Below are 17,674 nucleotides of genomic sequence, written 5' to 3'. Positions count from 1 at the left end.
CATATCTCATGCTCCATTACTATCACAGATTTCATGTTAATTACTTTTACTCATAGTTATACAAACTCGAGATTTCAAGATAAATCCATTGTGATTTGGTATCGATTATAAAGATGGCCGTTAATAACAATAATATGATAGTGTCCTCTACAAGATATCCATGAGCCAATCAACTTCCCATTGTTGAAAGAAAAACAACTCTTGAAAAAAAAAAAGACATATTAGCATCAAAACTATGTTCCCTTGCACATACAAAATATTTTCCCACTTTATAAAAATATGAATAATCAACACAAAAAAAATCATATACTTCAAAAGGCTAATGAAATTCTCCCCCCTCCAACCAGCACAAGGAAAAAAAAATCACATCTATTAAGTGACCAATCCAACAACCTACTCGGTGAACCATATTACTTTCTCAATTTCTAGTTTTTTTTTTGTGTAAATTTATTTATACTCTTGCACCTCTCTGCCGAGGAGGTTGATGAGAAGTGCAGTGAGAATGCAGATTCTGGATCCTTTAGATTTTTCATGGATAGCTTCAATGGCTTCCAATTCCTCAACAACATCTTTCATAGAAGGACGTTGTTTAGGGTCCTTTTCTAAGCATTTTAGAGTAAGTTGTACTGCTTGCCATGCTGCCTTGGGTGAATATTGACCATCTATTTTAGCATCCATAATTGTTTTCAACTTTTTCTTGGAAGAAAGAAAAGGCTTGGTCCATTCAACTAGCTTTTGCTGCCCTGTTGGGCGATTTCTATCAAGTGCTCTCACGCCTGTCAGTATTTCAAGAAGCACTACACCAAACCCATACACATCACTCTTCACATACAAGTGCCCTGTTGAAATATTCATACAATTCAAAGCAATGTTAGTTTTTGGTGGGTCAAACCATTAGACTACACTATTGCTTATCTTTAATCTACCTTCTCCAACTTCATTCTTCCACAAAGCATTGATTGCTTTAGTATTACAGTAAGGTTTGTTTGGTTCAATCTTAATTAACTACAAAATAATGTCAATGCCCCTTGTTTTCACTTAATTTATTTCTTACTTTCAGAAACAGTCAAAACTTATCTGTACACTTCTTTGAAATCAAGAAGTCAAGTCAAATGACATTTTATTAATTATATGTGAAAATAGTAATGAAAACAAAAAACATTTTGCCAAACCAGACAATTCATTTTTCCCTACATTTTACTTTCATTTCCTTGTTACTTGGCATAGCATCTAAACTTAGCTATATGTATTATGCCTTGTGAGTAATCAATAAAGTCAAAACATACATTTAAAGCTGATTTAATTGTCAATTATGTGCAGATATATTATTTACCTGTTGCAATATATTCTGGAGCAGCATAACCATATGTGCCCACGACCCTGGTAGTTACATGTGACTGTCCTTCAGAAGGTCCCAATTTAGCCAAGCCAAAATCTGAGATTTTTGCATTGTAATTCTGGAAGATACAAAACAATCTGTCATCAAAATCATCCAAGCAACTTCGCATAAAATAAATATCAATTTTGTTTCTTAGAAAAGAGACATCATGGATATTCTCCAACTAGTCAACGGGTCTGGTATTGACAACACTTAGAAAAGAGACAATAGGAACAAAGACATTGCACTTTTTAGTTGATATTCTATTAACAGAGACTAACGACGTGTTTGGGTGGGCATTTGAAAATTTGATTTTTAAATGAAATTGATTGTGAGATTGGTTTTGAAGTACTGTGATTTATATTTGGTGTTTATATTCTAATTTCTAAAAGCCATCTAATACGAAAACTCGATATAAAATTTGTGAACCAGCACAAAAGCTATGTGCAGTTGTTTTAACTCAAAATTCTACACCTAGAATCAATTCTACACCTAGAATCAATTCCTCAACATGGAACCAAACATGTTAGTATTTACCTAAATTCATGTTAGTTAGTATTTCAACATGATTTTAGATGATCAAACGTGAACCCACACACGCTTTTAAGTTTTCATACCTTTTAAATACAAGTTTGGTTAGTAAAATAAACAATAAGGGTACAAATTCTTAAACTGTCTATTCATCCCAAGTTGTTGATGCTACATTTACTTAGCATAGCTTCCATCTCTTGATACAAGGGAAAAGGTAGACAACAATACAACATAAGAAATCAACCAACAGAAAATAACTGACCCCATCAAGTAGTATATTTGATGGCTTAAAATCTCTGTATATGACTTGTTTTTCGGAGGCGTGCAAGAAAGCTAATCCCCGAGCTGCACCAATGGCTATTTTAAACCGTGTGCTCCAAGAAAGTGGTTCTATGTTGGGATTTCCTGCTTGGAAACATTACAAAGAAAATGAATTAAAATCAAATTCATGAGGAAGAGTTTTCTTTTACCCATTTTAAAAGTGTTCAAGTCATACTTCTGAATAGATGATAATCCAAGCTTCCCTTTGACATGAACTGTACACAAGAAGAAGCTGATCATCGTCCCAACAATAACCCAATAGCTTGACCAGGTTCGGGTGAGAAAGCCTTCCTAAAAAGTTCACTTCTGACTGCATCTTCCAATCAACAGAAAATCATTTTAAACAATCAGATAGCCAGGCTGAATTTGTGCAAACAGTAGAATTTATCACATGAAAGGTACTCTAATTGTGTTGAAGGTTACACTACAATATGCAATTGACAAGTAAAACCACAAGACAGAATGATAAAAAATTTAGCCAAAGAATGCCTAGTTATGCTTTGGCATTACTCTTTTAGTTTTTCTATTTTTTAAAATTTGTTCAACTTAGTCTTTCTCTTGTTAAAATCATTAACATTATTATTTAATTGTGAAAATATACGCACGTTTTCGGTAACAATGTTAAGCTAAGGTCTGTTATACATGACCTGCCACTCTCGAAAGCCATGCGTGCTTTCGGGGTTCAACCTTTTGATGGCAACGGCCATTCCAAAACCAGAGTTGGGTCTGGCAGGGGAGAGGGTCTTCTCATTTAACCATCCCTTGAAAACTTGGCCATTTCAGAATTCGGTCTTCAGTGCTTGGTGAACCTGAAAACAGAGGAATCGAAACCATCATGGAAGAAATCGAATTCGAGGAAACGGGGAACGACCCATGTCGTGTTTTGGGGTGACTTTAGAAAGGGTGGAGAAAAGTTGAAGACTTGCCTGAACATTGAGAGAGGTTGGGGGTAGAGGAGTGAGGTGCCGAGGCAGAGGAGAAGCTGAGACCCATGAAACTGTTACTGTGACGAAGCTCTCTTTGGCTTCTCAGATGACTTGACTAACCAAATTGACCCACACAAGATGGCCGGTGGAATTGGTGGGAAATGTGTTCGTCAATTCACAGATGAATATAGATTGTTCACATTTTAATATTTTAAATTGATTTTAGTATCGAGGAAGGGCGATTAATTAAATTTGTAAAAAAAAAAAAAAATAGACTATGAATCAAGTATTAAAATAATGTTATTTTAAAATATATTGTGAAAGTGTGATTGTTTAGTTAAGAGCTATCACAAAAATTACCTATGTAAAAGTATAATTGTTTAGTTCAAAATCATCACAAAAATTACTGAGACTTTCCCGTGGCATATGACTTCTTTTACATGTGTAGAAAGGAATAAGCATTAAATGGACGTTTAATATATCTTAAAAAGTAGTATAGAAAAAATTTACAAGAGTTTAACATGGAAATATGCGGTAAAAAAAGAAACGTGGAAAGATAGGAAAAGAAATGTGAAGATAAAGACGAGTATTCTTTATATTAAAGATTAAAAAAACATGTATTTAATAGATGATATTTAAATAAATAATAATTTATAATTTTTATTTAAATATTTATGAAGTTGTCACTAATATTTTATTTTAAGAGAAAAGTATTGGAAATTTTTTTTTAAAAAATAATCTTTAAAATTAAAATTGGGTTTAGAAATCAATTACGTGTAGGAAAGATATTAGCACTCCACGACACTCGTAAAAATAATACTTATAATTAATCATACAAAATTACATAACTTTATAAATATTTAATTTACCCCTAAAAATATATTTTGTTATTCTTTTTTATATATAACCTTTATAGATGAAAGGAGAAAAACTTTTTTTGTATTTTAATTAAAAAAAACTTACATAATAATTTAAGCTAATAAATAAATAATCGCTAAACTATCAAAATAACGTTAAAGATAGAATTAACGTTATTAAATTTTTGAAATATTTTATTTTACCAAAAGATAATGACTTTATATATTTTTTTTTATCTTTTTTTATAAATATTTTAGTACAAGAATTTAAGTTAATAAATGACTAACATTAAACCCTACCATTTAAATAATATTACAGATAGAATTGCTATTCAATTAATGTTATTAATAAATATTTTTATTTTATCTTATGCATAAAAACTTATGATAATAAATGACTATTCTATAAACTTTTATAATTTACATGATATTAAAGGTAGAAGAGCTACTCAATTAATATCATTAACCATTAAAAATAAATTATACGTGGAGGATAACTATTTTTTATTTTTATCAAAAAATAGATTTTGCGTAAAGATTCAAGTTAGTAAATGATTAATCAATAAATCTCCACAATAACGTTAAAGATAAAAGTGCTACTCAGTTAACGTTATTGGTTGCAACATATATTTATTCTTTAACATTTTGTCCAAAGATGACAGCTTTTTTAAAAAATTATTTAAAAAAATTTGTATAGGAGAGTTTAAGCTAGCAAAATGACTAATCATTAAACCCATGAAAAAGATAAAATAACTATTCAGTTAATGTTATTAACTACTTTATGATTTTTATTTATTAAAAAAAGCTTTCATTTTTATGTGTTTTATCTATAAATATATATATTTGCTTAGGAATCTAAGATAACAAATGGCTAGTCATTAAACTCTCAGAACCAAATAATGTCAAAGATAAAAATGTTATTCAATTAACATTATTAATTCTTATATTTTGAAAGAGTTTTTGATGGAAATTATTTTAATTTATGAGCAAAGTTCATAATAGCAAATGATCGACTATGCTACAAACTTCTATCATTTAAGTAAATATTAAAAGTAAAAATATTACTCAATAAATATTATAAATTACTATATAGATTATAAAATTTTATTTTTTATTTAAAATTCTAAAAACCTAAATGGTCCTATTAATTAAGTAAGAAAATAAAATGTACTCCAACGTAAATCCATGCTACTGTTTTTTTTAACATATTTTCTAATATAGAACTAAGTGAAACAAAATGAAATAATTGAACACGATTGAATTCAAACCAGTGTTTTAAAACCCGGATCGACCCGGCCGGTCGGACCGGTTGGACCGGGAACCGGTGGTCCAGCCGGTCCGAATCTGAAGTTGGATCGGTTATGCAGTCGACCCGTTTCAAACCGGATTGAACCAGTCAATTTTCCGGTTCAACCGGTGAACCGGTGGGTCAAACCGGTTCAACCACTTTTTTTTTTTTTTTTTTTAAATTTTTTAAGGGACCATAAATCACAAAAATAATAATAAAAATTGAATCTCTTAATGAAAAAGCAAGGAGTCTTGTTAAATATAACAATGACTACTTGTTCTAATATATTTGTTTGCAATATATACAACTTAAATAACTTTTATAGTATATTATTAATTTTAAATTATCTAATTAATAATTCAATATCTATGTAAATATTACATATATTATTTTGTGATATTAATTGCAAGCATATTATATATGTACATATTATTTATATTTTTAATTTGTATTAATATACTGTTTAACATGTAACTTTTTTATGTATTTTTTTTACAAAATAAAAATAAAAATAATTTTAAATAAGATAGAAAAATTTAAATTTAAAATAAGATATGAATTTATTAAAATTTATAAGTATAAATATATTTAATATGAATATTTTTTAATAAAAATAAATAAAAATCGAGTCATGCGGTTCAACCAGTGACCCACCGGTTCAACCTTTGACCCACTGACCCAATACCTTAACCGGTTCGATGACCGGTCCGGTTTTTAAAACTATGATTCAAACTACCCGATTGTTATTCTAATTAACATAATAAAATAAGAAAAAGATTCAATCATTTTCACAAAATTTTACATATTTTTTTTTGGAAAACTCAAATGTTAAACCCCTTAACACCAATCCAAGTGAAAAGGGAAATTTCAACACACAATTACATATATAAGCCAGCCATTCAACATATATAAAAGATGAAAAACCAGAAACATAATGAAACAAAAAAGAATGTGTTCCTGTGTTAGGATACACACTTCAATTATCCTTGTTATAGCGGGTCTGATCCTGGGTCTCGGTCTTCTCATTCCTATTCGGGTAGTCCGAAGCGAGGGGGGGTGTGCCTGCAAAGACACTCCAACGCTCAAGTAAGTGCTCGACGTAATAAATGCGGTAGTTGAAAGTTAGTTACATGCCTCGTTGGGGTCCTATTTATAGTGGTTCTTATTGGGCCGTGATTAGGGGTTGGGCCCCGAAAAATTAGGGGGTTAATCCGGTGCATTATGTAAATTAACCTCTCCGTAATCATCCTAGCGTAATTAAGGCGTTTGGCTGAGCACACCGATATGTTATGTTCAAGCCGCAAGTGGTCGGCCTGTTCTAGTGGTCGGCGTGCTCAAGGCTCGGGTGGTCGGACCATTCAGCCAAAGGTTCGGTATTCGGCCCGGTCGGCTGTCATACGGTATACAACCCCCGCAGCATCGAGGATGCAGAAGACGAAGACGGTATAGAGGTGAGGCTGTGGTTTCCGGTGTGGGGGAGTAGGGGTTGGTTCCTACCGCTAGTGGCAATGTGCGTTACCAATGGTCAAGCTCGGTATGGCTGCTTTTGAATGATTTCGCCAGTGGTCGGGTTCAAACGTTAAAGGCTATGCCGATTGTCGCCACCGGCCCGAAACGGGCTTTCGGCATTCGCGAAGGATGGTTGGACTCTTTTATTTGTTTAAAAATATGGATTGCTAGAATGACTTATTCTCAAACTGAGACCTCGTCAAACGAGCAATTTTATTAAAAGGCTCACCAATCCATGTTAATCCCAAGCGGGACCCTCCATGGATTAGCGATTTTCATAAAAAGGAAGGGTTCATGGAGTCGCCACCAATGTTTTACTCAAAACATTGGAAAAAGAAGTTTAAGGCAATCGATTCAAAAATCGACTTCGGCCATGACAACCAGAGTCGGGTAAGGGAGTCGGTTACGCGTGGGGAAGGTGTTAGCACCCACAGCGCCCCTTTCGGGTTCCCTATGACAGATTATTTAAAAATAATAGTGCAAAATTACTAAATTACCCCTATTTATTCTAAGCAATTATAAATTAACTATCTACATGATGACAGTTTAAATATGTACACACAGAAAGCGGTAAAAGAAGGGACTTTAAAGAGATAAACCTTTGAAGCGTGCTTTCTTATATATCTTGACAGAAATTGGGAAGCGTTTTGGCGTTCCCTCCCTCTACAAAACCGCTCGCTCCCTCCTATAAAATTTTAACTATGGAAATCCGGAGGATTTCCCTTCGACTAGGTTCGAGACTCAAGCAAATGGCTCGTGACTCAAGAACTTCATCGGATCAACTCTCCGAGTGATTTCTAGGCAGAGCACTGCTCAAAAAAACCCAGAATACTCAAGAAGAGGGTTAAAACTCAGTGAAAAAGTGTAGAATGACGTCCAATTGACGTCATATTTATAGGGATGAGGCGCAATACGGCCTCTGGGGGTCAATACGGTCCGTATTGAAGTTTTGAACTACAATACGGCCGTATTGAATTCAATACGGCCGTATTGAAGTTCAAAAAACCTCAATACGGCCGTATTGAAGTTCAGTGCAGCCGTATTGAAGTTCAGTGCAGCCGTATTGAATTCAATGCAGCCGTATTGAAGTTCAGAAACTTCAATACGGCCGTATTGAGTTCAGTGCGGCCGTATTGTAGTTTAAAATGTTCAATACGGCCGTACTGAACTTTTGGGAGGCCGTATTGGGCTTCATTCCCTCCACTTTCTTATTTTTTGCTATTCTAAGACCTCTAAACCTACAGATTGTCATCCTAGGGTCTTCCAGGGTCTTCCAGGAGTCCTTCCGGCTGACTTTCCTTTGGTCTTCAAGAGTCTTCAAGCTTTATTTCCTACCCGGACAATTTTAGGGGTCTACAGCTGCCCCCCCTTTACTTAGTCAAACAGCCTTTTGGTGTACCGTTTGATAAGTAAAGGAGTTGACCCAATTGTCCGGGGAATAAGCCATCCTTCCGACTTGTAGTGTCTTCAGGTGGGAAAATTGTTGAGTAGCCTCTCCAGGTTGAGTTTGCCCTCTCCAGGGTGAGTATTAGTCGTCGCCTCTCCAGGCTCGTGCATACCTCGGTGCTTCTGACAACGGGGGTAGCGTGAGTTTGCCCTCTCCAGGGTCTGCGTACCTCCGTGCTTCTAGTCACTTTGGTAGCGTGAGTCTTGCCCTCTCCAGGGTCTGCGGTTTGCCCTCCCCAGGGTCTGCGTACCTCCGTGCTTCTAGTCACTTTGGTAGCGTAAGTTTGCCCTCTCCAGGGTCTGCGTACCTCCGTGCTTCTAGTCACTTTGGTAGCGTAAGTTTGCCCTCTCCAGGGTCTGCGGTTTGCCCTCCCCAAGGTGGCTGAGTTCGCCCTCTCCAGGGTGAGTTTGCCCTCTCCAGGGTGACTGAGTTTGCCCTCTCCAGGGTGAGTTTGCCCTCTCCAGGGTGGCTGAGTTTGCCCTCTCCAGGGTGAGTTTGTCCTCTCCAGGGTGACTGAGTTTGCCCTCTCCAGGGTGAGTTTGCCCTCTCCAGGGTGACTGAGTTTGCCCTCTCCAGGGTGAGTTTGCCCTCTCCAGGGTGGCTGAGTTTGCCCTCTCCAGGGTGAGTTTGCCCTCTCCAGGGTGAGTTTGCCCTCTCCAGGGTGACTGAGTTTGCCCTCTCCAGGGTGAGTTTGCCCTCTCTAGGGTGGCTGAGTTTGCCCTCTCCAGGGTGAGTTTGTCCTCTCCAGGGTGACTGAGTTTGCCCTCTCCAGGGTGAGTTTGCCCTCTCCAGGGTGACTGAGTTTGCCCTCTCCAGGGTGAGTTTGCCCTCTCCAGGGTGGCTGAGTTTGCCCTCTCCAGGGTGAGTTTGCCCTCTCCAGGGTGACTGAGTTTGCCCTCTCCAGGGTGAGTTTGCCCTCTCCAGGGTGAGTTTGCCCTCTCCAGGGTGAGTTTGCCCTCTCCAGGGTCTGTGGTTTTCCCTCCCCAGGGTGAGTTTGCCCTCTCCAAGGTCTGCGGTTTGCCCTCCCCAGGGTGAGTTTGCCCTCTCCAGGGTCTGCGGTTTGCCCTCCCCAGGGTGAGTTTGCCCTCTCCAGGGTCTGCGGTTTGCCCTCCCCAGGGTGAGTTTGCCCTCTCCAGGGTCTGCGGTTTGCCCTCCCCAGGGTCTGCGGTTTGCCCTCCCCAGGGTGAGTTTGCCCTCTCCAGGGTCTGCGGTTTGCCCTCCCCAGGGTGAGTTTGCCCTCTCCAGGGTCTGCGGTTTGCCCTCCCCAGGGTGAGTTTGCCCTCTCCAGGGTCTGCGGTTTGCCCTCCCCAGGGTCTGCGGTTTGCCCTCCCCAGGGTGAGTTTGCCCTCTCCAGGGTCTGCGGTTTGCCCTCCCCAGGGTGAGTTTGCCCTCTCCAGGGTCTGCGGTTTGCCCTCCCCAGGGTGAGTTTGCCCTCTCCAGGGTGAGTTTTCCCTCTCCAGGGTCTGCGGTTTGCCCTCCCCAGGGTCTGCCTCCGTGTTCTTGACGACATTGGCAATGTGAGTTTGCCCTCTCCAGGGATCTGTGATGGTTTTGTCTCCACAGTCCACGATGCTGCTTCGACGATCTGTTTTTGATTTTGGTGCCACTGAGGGCTGGATAACGCAGGGATCCGCCTCGGGGATGTGCAGTTACTCATAGGTTCTTGTGTCCCAATTTTGCATTGCGTAATTGGTGCCCATTGAGGAATTTCTGTTTCCTTGGGGTGTAGACACGAAGATGCTCTTTCTGAGATGAGTGGTGCCTTATGACTGGCTGACGTCCTTTCGACGATGGTGGAGTATCCCGGTTATCCTTATTCGGGTGACTCTTTTTGTTTTTCTGGTTTTGTTGCCTCTATGTAGGCTATCATCCGCTGGGGGATTTTGTCGTTTTGTTGTGATTGGCCTCTTCTGTTAGGCGTATCAGCTTGACGTTCAATGATTGGCTGAGAGCCGGATTCCACTTGGGGAATGATTATTGATCTTTTGGATTTTTGATTTTCCTTTTTTGAAGGAATGCCTCTTGTGTAGGCGACTGGGGATTTGAAGTTCTTATGTATCCCAGAGTATTATTTAGAAAGCCTCTTCAGGCTTAGCTTCACTCTTCGTTTGAGTTGGAAAGCTACCTTCCACTGAGGAAGTTTAAGTCCTTTCGACTTGGATATTTTGTTTAGATGATCAAGCCTCCCTTGGGGAATTTTGCTGATCTTGGTTTGATAGCTTTCACTGGGGAATTCGGCCCGTGAGTGGAAGCTGAGATATCTCTGGGGAGTATTATTTCTGCGAGCCTCTCCAGGCTCATTTATTCTGTACAGTTGGGGAGTATTATTTCAGCAAGCCTCTCCAGGCTCAGTTATTCTGAGAGAGTATTATTTCGGCGAGCCTCTCCAGGCTCAATTATTCTGAGAGAGTATTATTTCGGCGAGCCTCTCCAGGCTCAGTTATTCTGAGAGTATTATTTCGGCAAGCCTCTCCAGGCTCAGTTATTCCGCACGAGGCGATTGATTTTCTAAATCTTTTGCCTCTTTTTTGTCGTTTTTGGCTTTTTCTGTATTTTTTGCCTTTTTTGTCATTTTTTGGCTTTTTCTGTATTTTTGCCTTTTCTGTTGATTTGCGGCCTTTTCTGTTGACCGCTGCCATACACAAGCAATTTTTCTATTTTTTCTATTTTATGGAATTGCCTCATGATAAGGTCTTTGAATGTGCAACTAATGTGTGTGTGATGCACAAAAATGCAAGTTAATTTTATTTAATGTTTTTAGAAAAATGAATGGCTCTCCCTATCCTCTTCTTCTTTGGAGGAGTTTCTGTCATAGACGCGAGGGAGGATTTTTGTGAGCCTTTTATGCAGGAGATTATGGATTTTATAGGAACCCCTCCAATTTTCTTTATTGACCGATTATTAAGGAATTTCATACAATTTTTAGAAATACCAATTTAGAGGCATAATCACATGGTCAAGAGAGAAAAGAAATGAATAGATATTTTATTAATATTCACAAGTGTTTTTACAGAAAGATATACAGAAGGAAATTTCTGAAGAATGGCTGGCCTGGGTAGGCTATATACATTGGGCTTAACAATTATATCTGTAATTGTTGCTCTTTACATTCCCCTAGTTGCTTTGGGTGAGATGCCTGAGCCAGGAGCGTAGATGCTGCAAGACGCTTGCTTCTAGAAGATAATCACTTGAACCGCCTTTCGGTTTTCGATTCAAGTGACCGTTGCTTGCTTTGCTTTTACATCTTATTCTTTTGCCCCTAACTTTTGCCTAGGACGTATCCTAGCGGGGATAATTTTGCCTTTGTTTTGCCTAGTACCCTTGTACTGGCGGGCTTTTTGTTTTGCCCTAACTTTTGCCTAGGACGCCCTTTTTGGGTTTTCATCCTAGCGGGCCTATGCAAGCAACGTCTTCAAGCATAGTACTTCTTTACCACGTCAGCGTTGACTGGGTATCGAAGTTCTTTTCCATCCATGTCTGTGAGGATCAATGCTCCTCCTGAGAAGGCTCGTTTTACCACGTATGGTCCTCCGTGATTTGGGGCCCACTTTCCGGTTTTGTCCTTTCGAGTTGGTAGCAATTTCTTCATTACCAACTCTCCCTCATGGTAGACTCGAGGGTGGACTTTCTTGTCAAAAGCCTTTTTGATCTTCCTCTGATAGGCTTGACCATGGCATATGGCGTTCAGCCGTTTTTCTTCAATGAGGTTCAACTGGTCATACCGGCTTTGAACCCATTCTGCTTCGGAAAGTTTTGCTTCCATGATTACCCTTAGGGAAGGTATTTCGACTTCGACGGGTAGCACTGTGATGGAACTAGGTGAGGAGATTGATGATTCCTTCACTTGCTCCATGCTTAGGACCGTGAATGCTATTGAGGTTAAGACTCCAATGACTCTTTGAAGCTCCTTGAAGTGTTCTTCAATGGAGAAGAAGCCTTGAAGTGGCTCGGTTACTCCTTAGCTTGAGGTAGAAGCTTAAGGAACCAAGGTAAGGTTGAAGCACCTTTGGAGAGAACTTAGGAGAGAAAGTTCTCTTCGGTTTTTGTGACTCTTGATTTAGAGAGAAAATTCAGATTTCATTTCTCAAATTGGTCAAAAGTGTTTTACAATCAAAGAATTACAAGTTTATAGGAGTAGGAAACTTAGAGAGCAAGCTAGTCTTGACCATGGTTCACTAGGAACCATGGTTGAGTCTAGATAAACCGTCCAAGGTCAAGAGGCTTGGAGAGCAAGCTTCTCACTTGGCTTGCTTGGTAAGCTAGCCAAGGAGAAGCTTGTGCTTCAAGCTTCCAAGCTTAAGAAACTCCATGAATTTTGTCCAAGTGTGAACACAAGTGTTCACACAAGTGTTCACACAAGTGTGAACACACTTCTAAGGTGGGTGGCTTCTTGGAATTAATTTACTCCTTTTGATTTGAAAATGGTTAATTTGGTTTAGTTAGGTTCATTCAATGGGAATGGAACCTAGCTAAATCAAATCTATGAAAAATTAGGAGTAAAATGAGTCCAATATGAAAAATTTAGCCTAGGACCACCTTTGGCTAAATTGCTAGGAGCACTCTCTAGCTTACTAAGGACACTCTCTAATTTGCTAATGCCACTCCTACTAGAAAACTAAGAAAAGAATATATTTCTAGGTTAGGTTAAATGGAGTCAAAGTGTCCAAGTAACCTACCCTAGAATCATATACAATAGCTACTAAAAAAGGGAAATAAAGTGCCTTACAAATACAAAGGCAAAAATAACCTATACAAAAGAAACTATGTACAAGATATTTACAACATATGAAAAAGGTCTTCAAAATCATCTCATTCCTCTTGGTTCTTTTAATGTATCTCCTCTTGGATTCCTTGGCCTTGGCCATAGTCTATCATCCCCTCCCTCTTGAAAAGGATTTGACCTCAAATCTCGAGGGTCTTCATGATAATCATCCACACCTACAAATATATAATACCATTCATTAGAGGTGATATTGTCAATCAATAAATGTGAAAGGTATATCCTAAGAGGAATCCTTTCATAGAACCTAAAGAAATTGATGATACTAGACCTTCTAAAATAATGAATAGGATTCTCTCCTAAACATAGTCTAGGTATATTACTAAACCCTAAGAAAGTGCTAAAACTAAGACTATAACACACTAAAGACTTAATCCTAAAAACTAGAACATCTTGCCTAAAGTACCCTATGTGGTAACCTAGGCATTTCCTAGAAAATAAGGAAAATACTACTAAGAAATTTCCTAAACAATTTTGGATTATATTATTTGTTGGATAGTTATGAAAAGAATTTGTCACAAAGAACCTTGAAGGTTCAGATGTTATATCCAGCAAATAATATATTCCATAAATTGGGTGCATTACTGACACAACTAAAGTAGGAAAAGTCCTACACAAAGGAAGGCTATCTACCTTGGGCACCACCAAGGAAGTAGCATGAGAAGTGGAACTAAGTGAAGTCCACTTCTCCTTCACCAAATCTTGAAGTTGAGACTCTTTTTCTTTAAAAATAATGGATTTATGAATCTCCTCCTCAAGACTAGTGGCAGAATGAGGGCAAGAGTTAAGATCTTTATGAATAAAGAGAATTTTTTTCATAGGATTTTTAGTACTAAAACAATTCTCTTTAATCACAAATCCTTTAGAGGATATTTCTTCCTCTTTACTCTTCCCTGCACAAAGCTCTTTCTTTTTTTCTATTTCTTCTTTTGTTTTGATTTTCATTTTTCTTCTTCTTTTGTGTTTTCTCATGTCTTCTTTCAATTTTTCTTCTTCTTGTTTAAGAATTCTCAACTTCTCATCTAGGATAGCAAGTTTAGCCTCTCTTTCAATTTTCTCCTTCTATTTTTGAAAGGCCTCTTGCTTCTTCCATAGTTTAAGTGATTTTAGCTCTTTTGTTAAGTAAGAAATGCTTTTAGGAGAGCTATCACTTCCACTATAGTTGGATTGTTGAGACATTTTAAACAACAAGATTTTTTTTTTCTCTTCACACAAAAATAGATTTTAAGAAAATAATATTTTTGAAGTGCTTAGACTTGGCACTTAGAGATCTAAGAGTACAAATTGAACTATGGAGGGAGGTGAGCTACTATCGAGCCACTTAATAACCAAGCCTCTTCAAGTAAAAATCTCTAAACCCCTTTGTACTTTTCCTTGCACAAAATGTTTTCACAAAGTTATTTTCAAAAGAAAAATAACAAGCAAGTGCCTAATGTGTACAATTAAGCAATGCAATCAAGACTTTGGAAACATAAATTTCTTGAAAACATAAATTTCTTGAAAACATAAATTTCTTGAAAACATAAATTGCTTAAAACATAAATGGCAGAAAACATAAATTGCTTGAAAACTTAAATGACTGAAAACATAAACTAGACGTTGAAAGCAAGTAAACCTAAGTGAGAGCTTGAAAGGTACCAAAGACCTTCAAGGACCACTCTCACAAGTACTACACGTGATTAGCTATAAGAGTTCTTAAGGAGAGATAGAGATACACCAAAGGCACTCCAAGGCACTCCTTAACAAAGGCCTTGTACAAAAATTTAGAAAGCAAAATTACAAAGAAAATGAAATTCACTTTTTTCTTCAAATGAAATGCAAATTCACACTCTAAATGAAATGTAAATTCACACTCAAATGAAATTAGTGGCTGCACCTAATTTTAAGAAAAACAAATTAGCCACTAATTAGAAGCAAATGTTAGTCACGGATTTTGTAAGGAGAAGTAGGTTTTAGAATCAAAAATTTCCGTCACTAAAATTTGTTCTAAATTTTCACAAAAAAATTTCACAATTAGCTTTGTTCTTTCTTGCTCCAATTCAGCCACCAACTGCAGCCTCAAAAAGTGTTTCACTCCTCTCTTTAGAAGCAACTTTGATGTTAGTCACTTCTAGGTGTTTCCAAGAGCCTAGCCACCAAGAGAGAACAAACTCCCTAAGCAACCACCAAAGCCTTCAAGTGGATGTCCTTTGCCTTGGCCTCCTACACCTTTCAAGAAGCACTCAACCACCTTCAAGACTGAATATTAGTGCTAAAACTGAAAATGAACAATTTAGAATGGCTACACCAAGTGGTAGAAGAAAATGAGACAAGACTAGAAAGAGTTCCACAAATTGACAAGCAAAAATTAAGGCAAATTTGGAAGCTAGTACACACAAGAGTAACCTAGGAAAGGCACTAGAATGGATTACAAAATTAAAAGCTAAGATTATGAACAAAAACAAGACACAATATGTGGCTGGACCAACACAAAAATGTCACACAAAATAGATCAAAACCGAGAGCAATATTTTCTCAAATTTTCACTCCTTTGGCTTTTCTTTTGCTATTTTCTTTCTTTTTCTTTTGCAAATTATTTTTCACTTATTTTTCTTTGTATGTTCAGGAGTTTCAATGCCTTTTAAGCACTTATATGTCTCGGTTTCAATATAGAAAAACTGCAGCAAAATTAGGACACAAAACAAGAGGTGTTCACATGCAATTTTCAACTAGTGCTACACAATTTTGTACTATTTTTTTGTCAAATTTTTAAGCACTCTTTCTCTTGTTTTTCTAATGCATTTAAGACACTCACACCTCTGTTTTGGTTCTGTTTTAATGTTCAAAAAATTTCAATAAGTTTCAGCCACAACACAAGACACAAGGAAACCTAATAGGAGAGTGTTTATGAACTTTTCTTGACAAAACTTTTAATATGACATAAAGGAAACCTAACTCTAGGAAATTTGCTAGGACTAATAGCAAATTAAGAACTCAATGATGTAAAACAAAAGCACATATGGTGAGGTACAGATTCAATAAGAAAATTCCACAAAATTTCGGACTCAATCAACACAACACAAAAACTAGGTTAAAACAAGCTAGTCTAGGAATCAATGACATTCAAAGGACTACACATGACTCTAGACAAAACATATGATTCAAAAACAAAAACATACACTAAACAAAATCAATGTCCAATCACGGACTCATGTATAGGAATAGAGAAGACTCAAACAAAAATCAAAACGCACAAGTATAGGAACCTAGGCGCACCACAAATTGATTCAAGAATAAGGAACAAGCAAAACTATGAATCAATTACTTCATATGTGACATAAGGATCCATCAACATATTTATTAAAACTAGATCCATGCAGCAACACAAAGAGACATGTAAAAGGAGGAAGATACAACACGGATTCAAGAACAAAAAGTTAGAAACAAAAACCTCAAGAGCACTAGGCTCTAGATACCAAAAATGATGGAACTAGGTGAGGAGATTGATGATTCCTTCACTTGCTCCATGCTTAGGACCGTGAATGCTATTGAGGTTAAGACTCCAATGACTCTTTGAAGCTCCTTGAAGTGTTCTTCAATGGAGAAGAAGCCTTGAAGTGGCTCGGTTACTCCTTAGCTTGAGGTAGAAGCTTAAGGAACCAAGGTAAGGTTGAAGCACCTTTGGAGAGAACTTAGGAGAGAAAGTTCTCTTCGGTTTTTGTGACTCTTGATTTAGAGAGAAAATTCAGATTTCATTTCTCAAATTGGTCAAAAGTGTTTTACAATCAAAGAATTACAAGTTTATAGGAGTAGGAAACTTAGAGAGCAAGCTAGTCTTGACCATGGTTCACTAGGAACCATGGTTGAGTCTAGATAAACCGTCCAAGGTCAAGAGGCTTGGAGAGCAAGCTTCTCACTTGGATTGCTTGGTAAGCTAGCCAAGGAGAAGCTTGTGCTTCAAGCTTCCAAGCTTAAGAAACTCCATGAATTTTGTCCAAGTGTGAACACAAGTGTTCACACAAGTGTTCACACAAGTGTGAACACACTTCTAAGGTGGGTGGCTTCTTGGAATTAATTTACTCCTTTTGATTTGAAAATGGTTAATTTGGTTTAGTTAGGTTCATTCAATGGGAATGGAACCTAGCTAAATCAAATCTATGAAAAATTAGGAGTAAAATGAGTCCAATATGAAAAATTTAGCCTAGGACCACCTTTGGCTAAATTGCTAGGAGCACTCTCTAGCTTACTAAGGACACTCTCTAATTTGCTAATGCCACTCCTACTAGAAAACTAAGAAAAGAATATATTTCTAGGTTAGGTTAAATGGAGTCAAAGTGTCCAAGTAACCTACCCTAGAATCATATACAATAGCTACTAAAAAAGGGAAATAAAGTGCCTTACAAATACAAAGGCAAAAATAACCTATACAAAAGAAACTATGTACAAGATATTTACAACATATGAAAAAGGTCTTCAAAATCATCCCATTCCTCTTGGTTCTTTTAATGTATCTCCTCTTGGAGAATGGAGTAGCTCTTGTAGATGTGCGTACAGAAGTCCTATAACCATGGAAAGCGAAGGGTAACATCTCGTGCCAGTCTTTAAATGAGACAACCATCTTTTGCACTATTTTCTTGATGTTCTTATTGGTTGTCTCG

The 17,674-nt window shown here is 37.4% G+C and overlaps 1 pseudogene across 1 annotated transcript; it reads right to left on the bottom strand.

Annotated features, from left to right (window-relative positions):
* Positions 1–161: 161 nt before the first annotated feature.
* LOC145958032 (putative serine/threonine-protein kinase PIX13) lies at positions 162–3,009 on the bottom strand (annotated as a pseudogene). Its single transcript, XR_014433798.1, has 5 exons — positions 2,878–3,009; positions 2,406–2,540; positions 2,172–2,314; positions 1,334–1,457; positions 162–839 (listed from the first exon to the last, which is right to left on the bottom strand). The product of XR_014433798.1 is annotated as a putative serine/threonine-protein kinase PIX13 (transcript).
* Positions 3,010–17,674: the final 14,665 nt, after the last annotated feature.

This window comes from Cajanus cajan, chromosome 5, assembly GCF_000230855.2.
Source record: "Cajanus cajan strain Asha chromosome 5, NIPB_CcT2T_4, whole genome shotgun sequence".
Lineage (NCBI taxonomy): Eukaryota > Viridiplantae > Streptophyta > Magnoliopsida > Fabales > Fabaceae > Cajanus > Cajanus cajan.
The sequence above is the reverse complement of the archived record's forward strand: the minus strand, read 5'-3'. Positions and strand labels throughout refer to the sequence as shown.